This window comes from Lissotriton vulgaris, chromosome 1_1 (assembly GCF_964263255.1).
Source record: "Lissotriton vulgaris chromosome 1_1, aLisVul1.2, whole genome shotgun sequence".
Taxonomy (NCBI): domain Eukaryota; kingdom Metazoa; phylum Chordata; class Amphibia; order Caudata; family Salamandridae; genus Lissotriton; species Lissotriton vulgaris.
In genome coordinates this window covers 1,855,900,052-1,855,919,016 of record NC_141685.1, presented here as the reverse complement: position 1 = coordinate 1,855,919,016, position 18,965 = coordinate 1,855,900,052, and the positions used below count along the sequence as shown (strand labels likewise).

The following is an 18,965-nucleotide window of genomic DNA, read 5'->3' as shown; positions in this document are numbered from 1 at the left end:
CGAGCTGCGATAATTCCTTATAATATCCTGCAGGATTTTTGTGAGGGTCAGGCAAAGATTGTTTCACCTGCAACACTTCTGATCTTTTCCATGGGAGATGTATCCATACTCTCTGGAAATGTGGCAGGATAATAGGAACAGCAGCAGCATCACCTGGCATCCACACTGGTGGAACTTCACGCATAGGAAACTGACCAGACGGATCTAACTGTCTCTCAACATCCTCAACAAACAATGCTTGAGGTATCGGAGAGGGACGGAAAGATAACAACCGTTCAACGGCGCGTCGAACGTTGGTATCCACTATCATTCCGCTCGAGAACTGAAGCTGTAGATCAGACAAAGCGGTCAACACATCGTCAGATGCATCGGCCGATATCTGGTCGCGCAGAACCTTGCACATTTCTTCGAACACGTACCTCTGTGTCGGTACATTAAATTGACAGAACGTATCAAGTACAGCACGTGGAGGATTTCTAAGAGGGTGCGTCATCCAACCCATCGCCATGTTATATAGCGCAGCACGTTCCCTGTTACTGGGAAGCTGACTACGTCTTTGAGGACCGTCCGAACCAGCGGACCCAAGAACAGGTCCAAGAGAATTAAAGAAGCTAGCCGCAACAGGAGGAGTACGGCATCGAGTAGATGGAGAAGTATAGCATAAGGGATTAACAAGAGAAGGAGTAGAAACAGAAGAAGCAACAGGAGTAAGTAGAGTAGGAGCAGTAGCGGGAGCAGGAGTATGCGGAAGCGGAGGAGCAGTAGGAACAGCAGTAGGCAAAGGAGCAGGAACAGTCGGAAGAACGGGTACGGGTGGAGGAACAGGTTGAGGAGCAGGTTGAGGAACAGGTACAGGGGGAACCACAGGAGGCGTGGTACCCTGTACATACGGAGGTGGCGACTTCATAAGATAGGACATTAAAGGATCCTCAACTAATTCTTCCTTGTTATCCGATTCCGTAGGCAAAACAGGATAGCATTTATCTATGGACATGCGCTGTAGCCTATCAAACACTTCCTTTTCCTTTTCCTCCTTATCACGCTGAAACTGCTCTGCTTTCTTTACAATGGCAGCAACACCATCTCTCTGATTGCGTTTAGTCTGTCTGATCTCTTTCTGTCGGGCTTCTTTACGCCACAACCGAAAGGCATCAAACATGGCCGGCCTTGACTTTTTCTCAAACAATTTAGCCTCAAGATTATCTAAGATCGTGGTCTCAAAACTACCATGAGGTGGCCAACTAAGGGCACCATCTTTTTTAGTGTAATGAATCCAATATTCATTAAAAGTTATTGGACCTAACCCGTGCTTACTGTAGAGCTCATAAGTGGGAGTTCCAACCGGAGGTATCGGACACGAGTCCTCCAGTCGGGAATCCGTACCACAACGTCTGAAACAACTAAACAAAGTACTACGACCAGGCATCTTGCACACTAGCCGAGTTTCACAAACTTCAAGGGTTACGGGATTTACCAAGTCCCAGCAAAGAGCAACAACCCTCAGTTTTTGGCGACTGCAGACGTCAAACAACACAACAAAGTACCAAGAACCACAAATGCAATGGAACCATGCAACAACTAAGCAACCACAACCAAGGACTCTGGGAGCGACCCACAAATACTTAACTCAAAGATCGATGGCGTCACCAGGAAGGCCCGTCAATCGTCTCGCTATACCAAAGTCTACGCCAGGCGCCAAAACAGGTCTACAGTCAGGGCAGCAGTCCGTCGCAGCCATCAGGAGGCGGGAATCTTCGCGGGAAAAGTCTTCGGGCCACTTATTTCGACAACAGGATCGATGAAGCGGAGTGCACCTTCCCTCGGAGATTTCACACGAAGTTCCTCACGATCGTCGGGCTTGGACCGGTACCACTGATGCAGCCCCACGTTGGGCACCAACTGAAGGACTGGGTTATTTAAGACCCAGCGGTGCCAGGGGACAACACCTGAAACCTTCGTGGGTAACCTGCTCCGGCGTACGAATGACAGAGACACGGGACACTTCCTTCGGCGTCAAAGATTCGAGGTTTATTTACTGCAGGGAACATAGAAGTCACAGGAAGTACAACGAGTGTAGGTTCGAGGAGACTGCTTCAACTTGCTACTGTGGATCGCTCCTTTTATACAGATTTCTCCCATAGGGTTACATGGTACACAAAGGTTTACAACTCGGTTCCCATAATTATCCCCGAGAGGGGTCACTTTGGTCACTTTGATACATTCAAGGTCCGGGGCATAAGTGCGGAAACATTTGGTGGTTCCCAACTGTAAAAACCCATCTTCCCACCATTAGTACATTCCAATCGACAGTAAAACAGATCGAAGAAGGAACAAGGATAGGTGCAGAGGAAGATGGAAACAGTGGGGAGATCGAAAAGGGTGTAAAAGAGGTGGTATCGGGAAACACGAGCTGCAGGCATCAAAGGGACGTGCCTAATGAGATGCACGGCTGAGACAATAGATCGGCAAGGCAAGATGAGCCTCGAACGGGCCATCTGCCTTACAGTATCATCCCCCTCATCATAAAGACACTTTCAAAGGACATGTGTCTTCCGCGGATGTCTTGGGAATCCCAGGGTCGCGAAGCGGACAGCGTCCGTTCGCTGGCTACTTGAGGGCAAGAAACAAAATGGATGCCGTATCTAAGATGGAACCCGTGGGTACAGATGAAAAACCCACGTAACAAACAAACGGTTTAGGTCAGCACAGCGAAACTGCGCACACCCACTAAACTCGTCATTTGCGGTTCGTAGATACCAAACTCGACCATATCCATGCGAGTCGAAAACACCACTTACAATTGTCACGGAACCTCAGGTTGGAAGGTAAGGAAAGATGTTTGTAGCTCATGCAGTACCTTCGTTGAATAAGAGATATGTTTAAAGATGGGTAACTAGTTTCTTTTTGCATACAAAACGGTACCTGATTGGGAGATAAAAATCATTGTTTTTTAAAAATAGGATGCACATTCATTTTGTGGAAAAGTATTGTTGTGATTGGTTAAGAAAAAGCAGTTTGCACTTGGATTACATATTATAGAATAACATTTTCTCAACTCAACCACACCTGCTACTTGCATTTGGAAGGCACTGTTTGAACTTAAAACAATTGTGAACTTTTAACCTACACATGTAAGAGAAAATGTTGCAAAAATATGAACTTTCAACCTCCATGTGTTGTGGAATGTTCTAGAAAGTGTGTTGATAGAATATGTTGCATTTCTGACTTCGATGTGTACGTTAATATTAAAAAACTGTTTATATGGAAAAGTAGAAAGACAGTAATAGAGAGGTTTTTAAAGGTAAAAGAATCAAGGAACTATTGTATTTGTTCTTGATTAACTACTGGCGGTCGCCAGTAGGTTTTTATCACTTTTACGAGTCTGTAAGTGCGGTGTTGCTTAGAGTGGCATGGTGCTGATATGATATTTTGCTACACTCAGGAATGAAACTGATAGTCTAAACCATGAGGTCATTGCTGTAAAGTGATGTGGTCTGGTGTTTGTAGCATACGTGTGCAAGCAGTGTTAGTAGGTGTTTATACCATACAAGGAGGGGGAAGCAAACTGCTGACCTCTACTCTGTGTTGATAGTATAACAGAAACAGGAAGGGAAGTAGTTACGTCTACCGGTGTGAAGACTTGGGGATGAAACTGAGCTGCTGGCTGTAGGATACTAGCCGCAGTAGTATAATTGTGTAAGTAGTGTTAGTATGCGTTTATAATATATAGGGAGGGAAGCAAACTACTCACCACTACTGGTGTGAAGACTCGGGATTAAACTGTGAGCCTAAATTGTGAACTCAGTGCTGTAAAGTGATGTTCTCTGGGCACTGTAGCATACCTGTGGAAGAAGTGTTAGTTTACATTTATACAATATAGGGAGTGGGAAGCAAAAATTACCCCTACCGGTCTCAAGACTTGTGGATGAAACCTTGAGCTTATTGCTGTGAAGTCATGTGGTCTGTGTAGTATTCAAATGTAAGTCATGTTAGAATGTAGGGCTGTCATGAGGGGAACTTTACGGAGTTTGTACACAGTGCTGGATTAGACGGCTGCTTTTCTGTCTGATCCTGTTGGCGGTTGTTTCAGGTGTCTTGTTTTCTTGTAATAAATCTACTTATTGGATCTGCCTCTTCTTACATAAATTTGGCGATGAGCAGGACAAGACAAAAAGAAGGCACCACTCACCAATATTACAAAATTGTTTGCATTTTGCTGAAGACTCGGTTTCTTCATGTCGCTGTTCCTACTAATGCCAGGGTCGTCGGCTCATTGAACTATGTCATCCGACTTCTGGTAGTATTTACCTTTTAGATTTTGTGCTTCTTCTGCTTCTTCACTACAAGCGAGAGGAGGAAAACCTTGTGTCCCTTTAAAAAAGGGGATGCAGATGGTAAAAATGGAGAGAAAAGAACAAAACAAAAAAAACAGGGTCTCAACCGTTCTTTTAAATGAGGCCCCTGGTCGGTAATGTTCTGTGGCCAATACAATTATTATATTGCGGGGTCTCTGTAAAACTGGGGATCTTAATGTCACATGTAAATTAGGCGAGGAAGGGCAGAGAGATGTTTTGCAGCCTAGGAGAGAACCATCTTCCCGGGTATTGTTTACTAATTTTTCTGGGGTTTCGAGGCCAACTGATGTCCGGGCATCGCCACAATCCAGGTCTTTATTCAAATATGCAGGGTGGGCCTCAGCAGTCCCTGGAGCCTCGGTGGTCCTAGGCAGGGCATTATTTGTTCAGTAATCACACGGGCAGTACTTATAGTGGTATAAAGTGATACAATCATAGAACTCTTGCAGTTGTACAATTACCCCGGCTTCATTTGTCTAATAGTCAGTTAGATTATGTTTGGTAGGTGCACTCTAATATTAAAAAAATGTTTCCTTAAAATCTCCTATAAACAGATGATTTTCCTAATAAATAATAGACAAAAAATACCTATACACTCAGTTCTTTATTTGAAAAAAAAAATAACCTTCATTAAAACAAATAAATAGAAATGTAACTTTAATAGAAGAAACAGTATAATAGAAAAAATGTGGGTTGGACTCCAATGGAAGCAGTGTAGGAAACCTGCAAGATAAAAAAGAAACATAAGTATGTGTGCTATGTGGAAGAGGTAAAGAAAGGTCATCCGAATGAAAGGACAAAAGTGATAATGGAAGGGAGGGGGAGTGGGTGGAAGGGAGAAGGGGAGGGAGAATCAAAAGAAGAGAGGGAGGAAGAGACAGATCTTCAGCCTATTGCACTCAGTCCTTAGTGTTTATCTCCTGTCACCCATTTGTCTAGGATGCTCGGGTCCGCGAGAAAGAGTGTGGTTCAGCATGTCCTTAAAATTTATTGCATGAGGACAGAGATTATGGGCCATATTATCAAGGACTAGTGATAATCTTCTCGCCGATTTACCAGGAGGAAACTGCCGCTAAAGCGGCGATAAGGGGTTGATAATTTTCCCATGTGAATTCCCATAGAAGCCCAGGTTCTGGTGTAAACCTGGGATTCTATGGTAATTAACAAGGGCATATTATCAACTCCTTATTGCCACTTTAACAGCAGTTTCCTGCCTCTAAAATGGTGATAATGTTATTGCCATTCTTTGATAATATAGTCCTACATTATTAGCTACGGGAAAATTGCTTGCATGCAACTGTGAAGCCAGGGTGCTGTACCCCAACCCCAACCCCCTGCACTGTGCTCAATTGTAGGTCTTGCACACCAAGGCTTCACTGCTTACCTGCCACCAAAGTGTGTCCCACGACATGTTGGTGCAAGCTCCTAGTCCAGGGTACGTTTGTACGGTAGACCAGGTCTCTGGTCTGGGAGGGTGTCTTGATACCACAATGGAAGGTGTCAGATTCAGAATGCCAGGACATCATTGCGGGGTCAGCTCCTGCTCCGCCCTTCTTGTGGCAATCGATGGAATGTTTGAAAATAGAGAAATAATTTAGAAGTGGAAACGTCTGGAGGTAAATGAAGGTTTATTTCAAGCTTTATAGAAAATAGGAGTTGAGTGCATCCTTTGTTTTTGAAGTACGATCTACAAACTGTTAGTGGTAATCATTGTTCAAAGTGGAGTTGGAGTGCACGAGAATACAAAAGGTTAAATAATAATATGTTATACCAACGTTCCCGTACAATGGAACAGAGCGCATGCTAGAAGCATAATGTACGCATGTAATGCAGTGGCGGGAGCCTGTGTGCATGTACACTTAGTAAGGATGTTGTATTTCTATCTAGGACCCTAATTCGATATTCCCGATTCATGCCCTTATGTGGTCATAACAAATAATATCCTTATAAAGGCATAGGAATCATATCCATATTTAGTAATAGCCCATGCAGTTTAAAACACGGCAAGGCTACTCCCATAGACTCCTGGAAAGCACAACGCGTTCTTTAAACAAACCAAGCCTCCAGCAGCCCGGGAATTCCCCCTGCTTTTGTTTTGATTTGCACAAGAACTCTTGGAGTCCAGAAAGAACTGTTAGTTCTTAGTGACGTCTTATGTCCAACCTTACGTCAAAAGTGGCACCTTTCAGGTATAAATATACCAACGTTGCCTTAAGCAAACACACGGTGGTGTGGAGCAGAGCGGCTATCTACTTATCCAAAGCCCAGCTGATGCGAGAGCCGAAGGAACCGCCCCTCCCTTTTGACGCGCTGGGGAAGCTGCCTTTTCTCACGCCGAGAAATCCAGCTCCGGTGTTCCCAAGTCACCCTCGCGGGTTGCTGGGAGATCGAGTCCTGAGAAACGAGATACAAGACCTCCTTCATTCTATAACCAAGGTACGGAGCTGATTAAAACCTTAGAGATAATTCTTGATTCCAATTCTTGGAAAAAACCTAACTTAACTTAAAACTGCAACTTACTTACTCCTTCCCACGTATTAGGCTTAGGTCAGGTACACCAGGGTAGGCGTATCTTAGAAGCACCAGTTGAGTTTGTTAGTCAATGTTTTTATGTATGTATATATTTTATCCATTTTAAAGTATCATATGGCTAAGAACCCATATCAAGGCTAAGACCGTCAACAAGCAGCTGGCCGCCTTCCTCGAGACGAACAGATCCCTTGACCTCTCGCAGTCTGGCTTCCGAGCCAACCACAGCATCGAGACCGCCCTGATCGCAGCCACCGATGACATCCGAGCCCTGCTTGACAACGGAGAAACAGCAGCCCTCATCCTCCTAGACCTCTCCGCGGCCTTCGACACTGTCTGCCACCGTACACTAGTGCAGCGCCTCAGCAACGTCGGAATCCAGGAGAAGGCACTAGAGTAGATCATCTCCTTCCTCGCCGGAAGGACACAGAGAGTCCGCCTCCCCCCGTTCAGATCGGAAGCCACCGAAGTCATCTGCGGCGTTCCTCAAGGCTCCTCGCTCAGTCCAACCCTCTTCAACGCCTACATGAGCCCCCTCACAGACATCGCACGCCAGCACAACCTCAACATCATCTCCTACGCCGACGACACCCAGCTGATCCTCTCCCTCACCAACGACCCCGCCACCGCCAGAGCCAACCTTCACGAAGGGATGAAAGAGGTAGCCGAATGGATGAAGAACAGCCGCATGAAACTGAACTCGGACAAGACGGAAGTCCTCATCCTGGGATCCTCACCCTCCGCCTGGGATGACTCCTGGTGGCCCTCCGCCCTAGGCAGCGCACCCAAACCAACAGACCACGCACGCAACCTGGGCTTCATCCTGGACTCCTCCCTCTCCATGACCAGACAAGTCAACACCGTCTCCTCGCCGTGCTTCAACATCCTGCGCATGCTACGTAAGATCTTCCTGTGGATCCCCACCGAGACCAGGAAGACGGTCACCCAGGCCCTCGTCACCAGCCGTCTGGACTACGGCAACTCCCTCTACGCCGGAACCACCGGCAAACTCCAGAAGAGACTCCAGCGGATCCAGAACGCCTCAGCATGACTCATCCTGGACATCCCCCGTCGCAGCCACATCTCCGGACACCTGAGAGACCTGCACTGGCTCCCGGTCAACAAGAGAATCACCTTTCGTCTCCTCACCCACGCACACAAAGCCCTACACAACCAAAGCCCAGGATACCTCAACAACCGCCTAAACTTCTACGCACCCAAACACCAGCTTCGATCGACCGGCCACGCCCTCGCCGCCGTCACCCGCATCCAAAGAGCCACCACAGGGGGACGGTACTTCTCCTACCTCGCCGCCAAGACATGGAACTCCCTCCCGACTCACCTCCGCCTGACCCAGGACCACCTCGCCTTCAGGAAGCAACTCAAGACCTGGCTGTTCGAGCAGTAGCTGACCCCCCTCCCCTAGCGCCTTGAGACCCTCTGGGTGAGTAGTGCGCTATATAAATGCTTTGATTGATTGATTGATTGATTGAATGCTTTTACAGTATTATTTCATAATACTACTTTTACTGTATGCACTTTACTTTATAATAAGTATTGCAATTGTGGCAATTCATTTCTTTGCATAAGAAAGAAGACTGCTCAATAAAATAACACCTTTTATTGAAAACACCCGTCTCTCTATTTCTCTGCACTCTGTTGAAATTAAGCATGCATGATTGACTGAGCGAAACAGTTGTCTATTGTTTTCACACGACTCTAGAGATATAATCTTTATTCTGAGGGAGCAAAGTGGTCATGTTTATGCGGTTGTCAGAAACTAATCCCTTCTTGTCTAAATGAGGATGGTTAACCCTTTCCTGAACATTCAAGAAAGTTTCTATTGACCTCTGAGCTAGCTGGCAAAAAACGAATTAAGTCTAACATAGTCAGTAGAGACCTAGATGACCTCAGTCCTACGTCTACACTGCTCTTTATGTTATTCCAATGTGCAGAGCCTATTGGGAATATAGGAAGTACACTACAAGGAGCTCACTACAGTGTCCTAAAAGCCAATGCCACGTGTCTGTAGGGCAGCGCTGTGCTGGCACAGGCCTACAGTACGGTCCAGTAGGTCCTTAAAATTAGATTTATGTGACTGAATGAGGTCAGAGAACTTATCATTAAGCTCGGCAACATCACTTTTTCATACGTACGCACTCAGGGTGATGCACCCCACCCCTCCCGCAGCATCGCGCTCAACAGGTGTCTGTAGGGCAGCGCTGCCGTAGGCTCAGTCCTACCTTATGTTACAGCAGGTCTTTAAAATTAGACAGAGATGTGACTGAATGAGGTCAAAGATCACACCATAACACATGGCAATATAACTTATTCGCACGTGCGCACTCTGGATGATGCATCCCACCCCTCCCGCAGCACCGTGCTCAAGAGGTGTCTGTAGGGCAGCACTGCCCGCTGGCTCAGGCCTACAGTACGGTCCAGAAGGTCTTTAAAATGAGACAGAAATTAGACTGAATGAGGTCAGAGATCACATCATTATGCACTGCAATATCATTTGTTCGCACCTACTCAGCCAGGCTGAAACACCCCACCCCTCCCGCCGCCCCACGTTCAATTGGAGGCCCTGTGCACTCAGGCTGCTCTGCTTATCTGCTGTCATTGTTGTGAGAGCAAATACTACGGGCAGCAGTGCTCACAATTCAGATGGAGTGTTGATTGCAGGAGAGTGTACACCAAATGGATGCCTTTCGTAGACGACAGTCAGTAGGGCTCACAATTTAGAGCCTGTATTGATTGCCAGTATGGTGTACACCTCATGGATCCATTTCTTATTTTTATTGCACATTGTGATATGCGAGGTGAATGAAGCATATCATTTGAGGTAGTGTGTAAGAAGAGGGACGTGTGGTGTCCTATCTATAATGAATGAATAAATGAAATGAAAGTGGTTCTTGTATAGCATGGTAGCTACCCTGAGGTGTCCTAGCACTGCAGACACAGGCAAAAGCAGAAGATGTTGGAAGCCGAACAATTAGTTAAAAAGGAAGGTTTTTAGATGTTTGCGAAAGGTGAGTAGATTGGGTTCCGCCCGCAGGGGGAGGGGAAGAGCATTCAATAGCTTGTCCAAGTTGTAGGAGAAGGAAGTGCCGCCACATCTTGATCTACGAACTTTAGGAACAAGGGCAAGTTGGGCTGTACCAGATCATAGCTGTCTGGTTGGCTGTTAGGGAGAGAACAGGGAGTGACAGATGTCCGGGCCTATTTTCCAGAGAACTCCGTGAGCGATACATAGGGCCTTAAATTGGATTCGCTCCTTGACTGGGAGCCAATATAGTTCCCTCAGGCCAGACCTAGAAGAATGCTGACGAGGAATTTGAAGGAGAGTTCAGACAACACCGTTTTGAATAATCTGAAGCCTATGGATAGTGGACTGAGGGGCCACCAGATACAATGCGTTCCCTTAGTCTAAGCGAGACAAGATTAGGCCCTGCACCATAATCTGTCTCGCCTGAAAAGGGAGCAGAGGGATGATTTTGCATAATAGTCTGAGAAGACCATAGCATGAGGCAGATAGCACCACCGCCTGTTGGTTGAAATTGAGTGAACTATCCAACCATATGCCTAAGCTTGTTATTGCACTTTTTGGAGGTGGTGAAGGTCCAAGACAGGGAGGCCACAGTAAATGTGCATTGAACAGAAGAGCATGACCCAGGAGCATCAGCTCTGTATTTTCTCCGGTCAGTTTCAGACAGGAGCAAGTCATCCAGTTAGCCACTTCCAACAGGCAACCGCTCAGATTGGATGAAGGGGAGTTCGGCTGGCTCAGAGCCACCACCAGCTGGGTGTCGTTGAAATAAGTGATGATTTTTATCCCGAAAGGACGGACAATCTCAGCCAAGGGGCGTGTATATATATTGAATAATGTAGGGCTCAGGGAGTAGTCCTGAGGGACGCCACAATCGAGCGGAGAACTGGGAGAGACATAGTCAGCTTCAAAGACCTGGAAGGTATGCTCTGTCAAAAAGGACCGGAACCATGTAATGGCATTTCCTGCGAAACCTAGGGAGGTGAGACGATGTAGCAGAATTTCATGATTTACAGTGTCAAGCACAGCACTTAGGTCTAAAAGAATAATTGCTGCAGTGCCTCCCTGATCCAAGATAAGTCTAGCCTCTTCCATTACTGCAAGAAGGGCAGTCTCAGTACCATGTGTTGGGTAAAACCCGGTTTGAGAGGTGTCAAGTAGATTGTTATTCTCCAAAAGTCAACCAATGTTACAATTATATTTTTCTTCAATATCTTGCTCAGCCAAGGCAGCAAGGAGATTTGTCTGTAGTTCCCAGGGTTATCGTGTTCAAGTGTGGGCTTCTTTAATATAGCCCTGACCATAGCCTGCTTCCATGAGGGGGGTACAATGCTAGATGAGATGGAAGCATTGAGCAGGTTCAAAACAGTTGGAAGGATATTAGCTATAGCTGGCAACAGGGCTCGTGTTGGGACTGGGTCAAGTGGAGCGCCAGATTTGACCTTATACATGAGGGAGGTCAGTGTACTTGGATTGAGAAAGGGAAAGGTATCCAAGGTGACTGTAAGGGCTGCTCCAGAGCTGGTATCGGGCAACAAGGCAGGGTCAAGCTGGGGAGGGGGGAAGGAAGAGTAGATATTTTGTATTTTGTGTACAAAAAATTCTACTAGATTGTTACATCCGGTTTGGTATCTGAGGTGTTGGGAGGTATCTGGGGGAGTTTAAGCAGAGTTTTAGCGATGCGATAAATTTCCTTAGGTGCTGAGGCAGCTGCTATCATTTTTTTTAATAAATGCTGCCTGAGATTTTCTTAATTTCCTTTCTATATGTTTTTATTGCTTCCCTGTACACAATTTTACTTGGGGAGAGTAGTCGATTCGCCAGTTCCTCTCTGACTTCCTGCAGTTCCTAAAACTTTGAAGTATACCATGGTGCAGATGGACTACTAAGTTTGGCCTGAGAAGATTTCAGGGGAAGTATGGTGTCAAGGGAGCTAGATATCCAGCTATTATATTCCTCATTTTCTGTTATGGGGTTGGTGTTAGAGGAGGGTGTAAAGGCATCAAGTATTGTTAACCAGAGTTCAAGTGAGAGTTTGCACCAATTATGTTGCTTATGGGTATTTGGGGCTGATGAGGAGGGCAGATTAGAGAAATCCCACGAAAGGGGGATCAGAAAATTATCTGTCCAAGGAAGCGGATAGAGCGTTCCTACTGTGAGGTATGAGCAGTTACTAAATACCGGATCAAGAGTGTGACCTTTTCCATGAGTAGATTCAAGTATTAACTGTTTGAACTGTAGGGCCTCCAAGCTCGCCATTAGTTACCTGGTATTATGGTCAGAGGGATTATCCAAATGTATGTTGAGGTCTCCTAGTATTGAAAAATTGGCTGGGATAGAGGCTAAGTTGGCAATGATGGATGGAAGTGCGCTTAGAAACTGTCCAAGAGCCCCAGGAGTACGATAGATAAGAATCCTGAAGAAAGTGTTTGTGGGGGAAAACTCAATTGCAAAGGAGAGGCTTTCACAGTCAGGTACTAGATTGGGGGAGCAGCAACAGTTAAAGGAGTCCTTAAGAATAATTGCGATACCTCCACCTTTGCCGGATTTACGGTCCTCACGGTGAATGTAATATCCCTGGGGTAGGGCTGAGATAATGTCTGGTTCTCAATCACTATTCAACCAGGTCTCAGTTTAGAGAAGGGGTTCAGGTTTAAGGTCATCTAATAGCAAGGCGATTTTGGTCGAGTGCTTTGGGAGTGACCTACAGTTCAGAAGATATATGCTTCGCTGAATGTTATCAAGAAAAGAATCAGATTTAGTCCCTCTAGTTTGAAAGTAGAACCCACAGTCCGGGCAGATAGTGTGCCTCTCTGCTACATTCCACAAGTGTTGACTGTTTACTGAGGGCTTTCTATTGAGCTTGTAGAGGTCCAGGGTGCTACATCTCTTAAAACCTGGATATAATCAAGCAGGGGTTATGGCCTCTGGCCTTGTCTGGCAAAAAACCTGGATATAATCGAGCAGGGGTTATGGCCTCTGGCCTTGTCTGGCAAGGACGGGCTCAGACGGGCTTGCTTTTGGCGTGTTCACTCTGGCATTGTGTTAAGTAGGCTGTCCTTGCGTGAGCACTAGCCCACTCACCTGCCAGAAGCCGAGGGAACAGGAAGTAAAGACAAGATATAGTGTCCTGTGTTCACCCTCCGTTCGATCTGCACTTACCGCGACAGACCGGGGTGCAGGGCAAAGTTCTTGGTGAGTTTTACAATTTCCTAGTCATTCCCCCAATTCCTAAAAATCAGTACACGTTCAAAGAACCAAGTTTTAAAACAATATTTTGGCATAATTAAAATGAATAGAAAGTGAAGTCTGCAGTAATCGTACCGCATCCGACTGTGCCTCCGCCCCGGCAGGAGATTAATTAGGTTGTCCTTGCTTGAGCACTAGCCCGCTCACCTGCTGGAAGCCGAGGAGACAGGAAGTGAGGATAAGATGTAGTGCCCCATGTTCGCCCTTGGTTCAATCGCCACTTGCCATGACAGACCGGGGTGCAGGGCAAAGTTCTAGGTGAGTTTTACAATTTCCCAGTCATTCCCCAATTCCTAATAATCAGTACAAGTTCAAAGAATGAAATTTTAAAACAATAATTCGGCGTTATTAAAATGAATAGAGAGCGCAGCCTGCAGTAATCCTACCGCATACGTAGGCAAAGTGGGCTGGGCTTGCGTATGCCAGGCCAGCGTAGGGGTGTGTAAACTTATTCCAGGGACCTGGGCGTTCTTCAGTTCCTGTCTGGCCAAGAAGTGTACTTATTTGTGTTTCTTTTGTAGTTTTGACCTCGCAGATTGTTAAAGAGATGGCATGTGATCTAGAATGTGCAGGTTGCCCGTGGCTGATGATACTCCTTTGAGACACCAATACTCAGGCCGAAAGGCAGCACTATAAGGTGCACACACACAAACACACCAGGGGCATCGTGTAACACATATTTGTTTTTGATGGAACGTTTGAGATGCATGGCAATCACACGTGGAAGGCTAATGTACAGAGCATGAATATTGATCAAGATGATTGTTGCATGTTGTGTGTAGTTTAAGATATGTGTATACAGGAAAACACTTTTGAGAAAAGCTTTCTAAGCAGAAGAGGTGTATCTCATCAAACGCTGTAGAGGGAATGAGTAAAATGCATGGGGTCGTCCAACTGTTACAATGGGAAATGTTATGAACCAATCAAATGTTTTTTTTTAAGGTCACATGGCAACCGCGCACTTAGCCGTAAGGAGGCGGCACCCAACGCGATTTTGACAATACATTTAAAAGGGAGATTGTGTACTGGTTGTTTTTAAAAAAATAACTACATTGATTTGAGGTGCTAGAAAAAGGTCACCGTCAATGAAGAAACCCAGATTTCAGGTCTCGGTCACTGGAGCAGGCATACTGTGCTAAGGTGTAGGTCACAAAGAACCAATTTTGATAGAGAACCCACCACAATCATCATTTCTGCCTTCTCTGAATTTTAAGGGCACTCTAAAGTAACCAACAAGCTGCAATAGAAAGACTGGTTGTGAATTAATGTTGTTTATATATTTACTGACTGTCAACTGCATAAAAAACCTAGAATGTGAGGTGAGGACATACGTGAACAGATTGCCACCAAAAAACACAAAACTGAACTGAGTAAACCAAATGAACAGCAGCAATTTATAAAATCACACAGAACTACATTTGTAAACATATAATATAGTAGAAAGGAGATTAACATTTGAAATGCAGCAATTAAATGGATGTGAGAAACTTTAATAGAGAGAGCAGTCAAAGTCACGTTGGTTACTGTAGGAAGTATCTCCAAAAACCCAATCTTCAGAATAAAGCATTTCCTTGACAGAAAGAATTGGAAATTTCACATTGCTGATGTTTCACTTACACTGCAACAGTAAGATATGGGATAAATACTACAGTTATTATCTATTGGTATTTTAATAGGAACATCCACAATATCCCTCTAGTGTGCCACATTCATAATTAAACTCTCTCAGATCTCTTATTGCTACATGTGTTTCTCCAACAAGAATTACTGTTATTTGTACAATCCTTGTTATTTTCAACCAATTTCCAGGTATCAACTATGGGTCTTGGACTGGTACCTTCTATTTCTATACCCAGAGTTAAGACTACTCGGGTCCCGTTAGCTCTGTGGTTGCAGAGATAGTGGGTATTTTGAGTGGCAGGTTAAATCCCCAATCCTCCCTAAAGTTTCCACTGTAGTTTTTCAGCTCTTTGAACAGCCAGACTCCTAAGGGGGAATAAGACAGCTCAGCCGTCTTTCTGCAGACCTTAAAATTCTGATGGGTCGGGAAGCGTCTATTGGAACTAATGAAGGTCAACGTCGCCGAACTGAGTGTTATCTGCACAGACAGGCATGGTTGAGTACTATGATCATGGTTTTCCTGATACGGACAATAAAAAGGAACAACCACAATACTAGCCCCTTTGCTTTCCATTTTTCACCTCCATAAAATTTGAATCTAAACACCTAAAAACTGTTTCTATTTCTATGTGGTAGACTCAATCTTCTCCTCTTGGTAATGTGTCATCATTTCTATCTCTGATAAAAATTAAAAGGATTGTTAGTGGTGCCGCATCTAGGTCTCTTAAGCCCATTAATAAATTAGGTGTATCCCGTTCAGCTCTGTTTTATCCACAAATAGGTTTGCTAGTTTCCACCAGACTATTTCTTCTATAAGTGGACATAAAGGTTTCTGCGTCTGTTTATATGTTTTTGGACATGATACCTGAGGACAGACTTCAGAGTTTTCATGTTCACTCAATTGTTAACTAAAACAGCTTTTTCTTAGCTCCAAAATAGGTAGCCTTGTTTTCATGTAAAAATATTGTTGTAAATGATTACAATGATTCTCCATTGCATTTTAGAGGAAGGAGTAGTTCCTGTGTTTCAAATTGCACTGTTGTCTTCCTACCAATCACCATTGCTACTCCATTTTTTAGCTTGATTTTATACTGTAGAATTTATTAACTGACACTTTACTATTATTTATCACAGCATTATACCACTAGCACTAATGACTCACGTGTATCACTGCATGCTTATTTTGGTGGCACATAGGATACATTTCATAGAAGAAATTCATAATTTTAAGCAGAGAACCTTAATATTAGATATAAACTTTGCACAATGTTCTTTAGGCAAAGGCCATTTATTACTAGTGAGCACATTTCAGCCAAATATTCTCAAGCCACAAACACATCTTTCACAACCATATGTAAAATTTGCAATTCCAGTCTTGCACACTTGTTTTATCACTACTAATCTCACAACATCTATCATATCTTTGTTTTACTCTTTTTGAAAATAAATTATATAATCTAAAATTGGGTTTGGATTTAAATTACAATGGTATGATGTCATGAAATAATAAAACCCTGCAGGTTGTTAATGGGCCAAAAGAATTCCACTTTTTATTTATACTCCAGAAATGTAGGCAAATGAAAGAATGGTATCATATACATTTTTACATCCAAAAGCAGTAAAAACACTGTTCATACATCAATTTTATAATAAAATGTACATATTCATTTTTGCTGCATTAGCTCTGCCAATTTCTTACCTGGTCAAAAAAAGTTCCTTTTTAATTGTTAGTCTTTATTTAGGGAGGTCAAAAAGTGTTACATTTAATAACTCTATGGTACAAATGAAGTGCACAAATGGAGTAACAACTACATGTGCACTTAAAATACTGAAGTGTGCTCTTAAAGACCAGGCATAAATCTGGAGAATTTTGCAAATCATAACATCAGGGTCTGTATAAAGATATTAAAGTCCACAATGGTATATTGTAAGTGCAGTTAATACCTACAGTCTTTTCCTAGCTGGCTGTGCTTCTGATGCCCTAATCACAGAGAAATGTCTGCTTATGATGTAACAATTTGTATGCACGGAATTCTGATATTAGGATTCCCCTGTTGGGTTAACTAAAGAAAACTCAGTGGTAAATTTGCCAAATACTTAAGACAGTCTTGCCAAAATGAAATTGTTGTTGTCAATTGTATAACTGTGTCATGAATTCAACCACACTGAATATAAGCCTTGAGCCCACTAGGTTTAAGACATTCAGTCTTTGCAGTCTAAAACAAGGTAACATAAAATCTGATAACTCCCTGGTGTTAGAGGTAGACAGTTTTCTTTCAAATTCTAGATTTGGTCCTTTATTTTATTCAGCAGTGAACTTCATGAATACAGAACAAATAACAGCTGTAACGATTCTCCACCATGACTTCTAACGTCAGAGAATTCAAAATATGAACACAGTACACAGTAATGAAAAGTATCAAAACTTTGTTTACCTCAAAAAAGATAAATAAACATATATATTCCACCGATACATAAACAAATGTTTGTGCTACAGGTAAAATTTGCTGTATACAGAAAAAAATATGATTCACCATCTCAAGCTTATGGTTGAAGCAAAACTGTATGAGCTTTTGCAATTGTCAGACATTATGCTTTATAAGGTAAGCACAGAAGTTCAAGCAATAAATACATACAATAGTTCAAAGCCTTACAACAGCTACGCAAAGCAGATGCAGGACAGCAGGATTGCTATTACTAGCAAGCAATGATACAAGAGTAAAAACTGATGAAATGCATTAAAGCAACATTTTTTCTTAGAAAAAAGTCAGATCATTTATGGGTCCACCAACATTTTTACATAATATGCACAATTATCAAAATACAGACCAAGCATTTCAGAAAACCCCCAAAAAAACTAAAATCTATTTTCAAAGCAATTGCAGTTTTGGAGGTTTTTCTGGTATAATGTGCAAGCAGCTATTTTTTAAAATTGTATTTTATACAAAACCCATGCAAAACTCTACAGGTATATGCATTCTGTGGCTGAGACTTCCTTTCAAAAGTATTATAACTGAGGTATGCACACTTTAGCATTATTATCTTAGGTCACAATATTCCTTATAGGTACATCGAATGTACATTGTCACAATAAATCAAGTTTGTCAATGACATTTAAAAATGTCCTTTCAAGAGAAATGTTTCCTTTCTAGATGTAACCACTTTACCATCATAAATGATAGAGGTTGGTCCTTTACCATGAGTACTACCTTTTGACATAAGGAACATAGGCCTTCTTTTGGTCATAACCCACAGAAATGAAAAGTAGCAGTTACTGTGACGTTCTCACAATTCATGCAATCTGCCATATTTGTTCTGATTTTTTTGTGCAGAGGTAGAAGCTTTCAGAAAGCCTTTTGGATAAGTGGGGAAACCCTTTTGAAAGCCATTACATCCCTTTATTTGGCGTGATAGATGACTGTATCTTTAAGTCTTTTTTGCTGACTCCAGCAAATAGCAAATGATGAGCTTAGTTTGCAAGAACCTGCTCCATCACATGGAGCTGGTGTATATGTAAAGCTCTAGCAGCCACCTTCTCTCAAAACTGTTTGTAAAGCAATAACCATAATTAGGTTATGAGGTCCCTTGGTTGGGGGTAAAAGTATAAGAATTGGCACAGCACATGAAAAGCAACACGTAACATTTTCAGCAAACATCTGACTATGCTATTTTCAACTACACCATAACGCAATATCATTTTTGGGTTGGAGGTCTCAGGAAAACCAGCATTCCAACAATTTGGCCTATGCTAGTCTACCGAAGGGAGAGTATTGTTAGTGTTAATATCCCGTATCAGCAGAGGCAGAATTATATGTAACTTTGGTTTGACTGGAAATAAATACCATGGACTACAATTGCTATATCTTCACTTTCAGTGTAAAAACTTAGCTAGATCACTTTAAATCAATATGAAATTAATTTTTGGCTTTACTAGACCTTTTATGTTTGGTTCCTACTATTTTTGTTCAATGTAACTTAATACTATAAAAAATAGTACACACAAAGATTAAGACAATACAAGACGTTCTAACAGCATGTATTCACTCAAACAAAACAAATGATTGGATGGGAAATAGAAATTAAAACACAATGTCATACAGGTATCGAACAATATGAAATCTGCATTTTCATCAAGTACATCATTGTTTTGGTCAGTGATCCACATT

At 43.2% G+C, this 18,965-nt stretch overlaps 1 protein-coding gene across 5 annotated transcripts in view; it reads right to left on the bottom strand.

Annotated features, from left to right (window-relative positions):
* Positions 1–16,323: 16,323 nt before the first annotated feature.
* Positions 16,324–18,965, bottom strand: part of FOXP2 (forkhead box P2) — a 269,974-nt gene continuing 267,332 nt past the window's right edge. For all 5 annotated transcript variants that reach the window (XM_086919355.1, XM_086919351.1, XM_086919359.1 and 2 more), the window contains exon 18: positions 16,324–18,965. This exon is cut by the window's right edge and continues 1,233 nt beyond it. The gene's annotated coding sequence lies outside the window, so the exon portion shown is untranslated.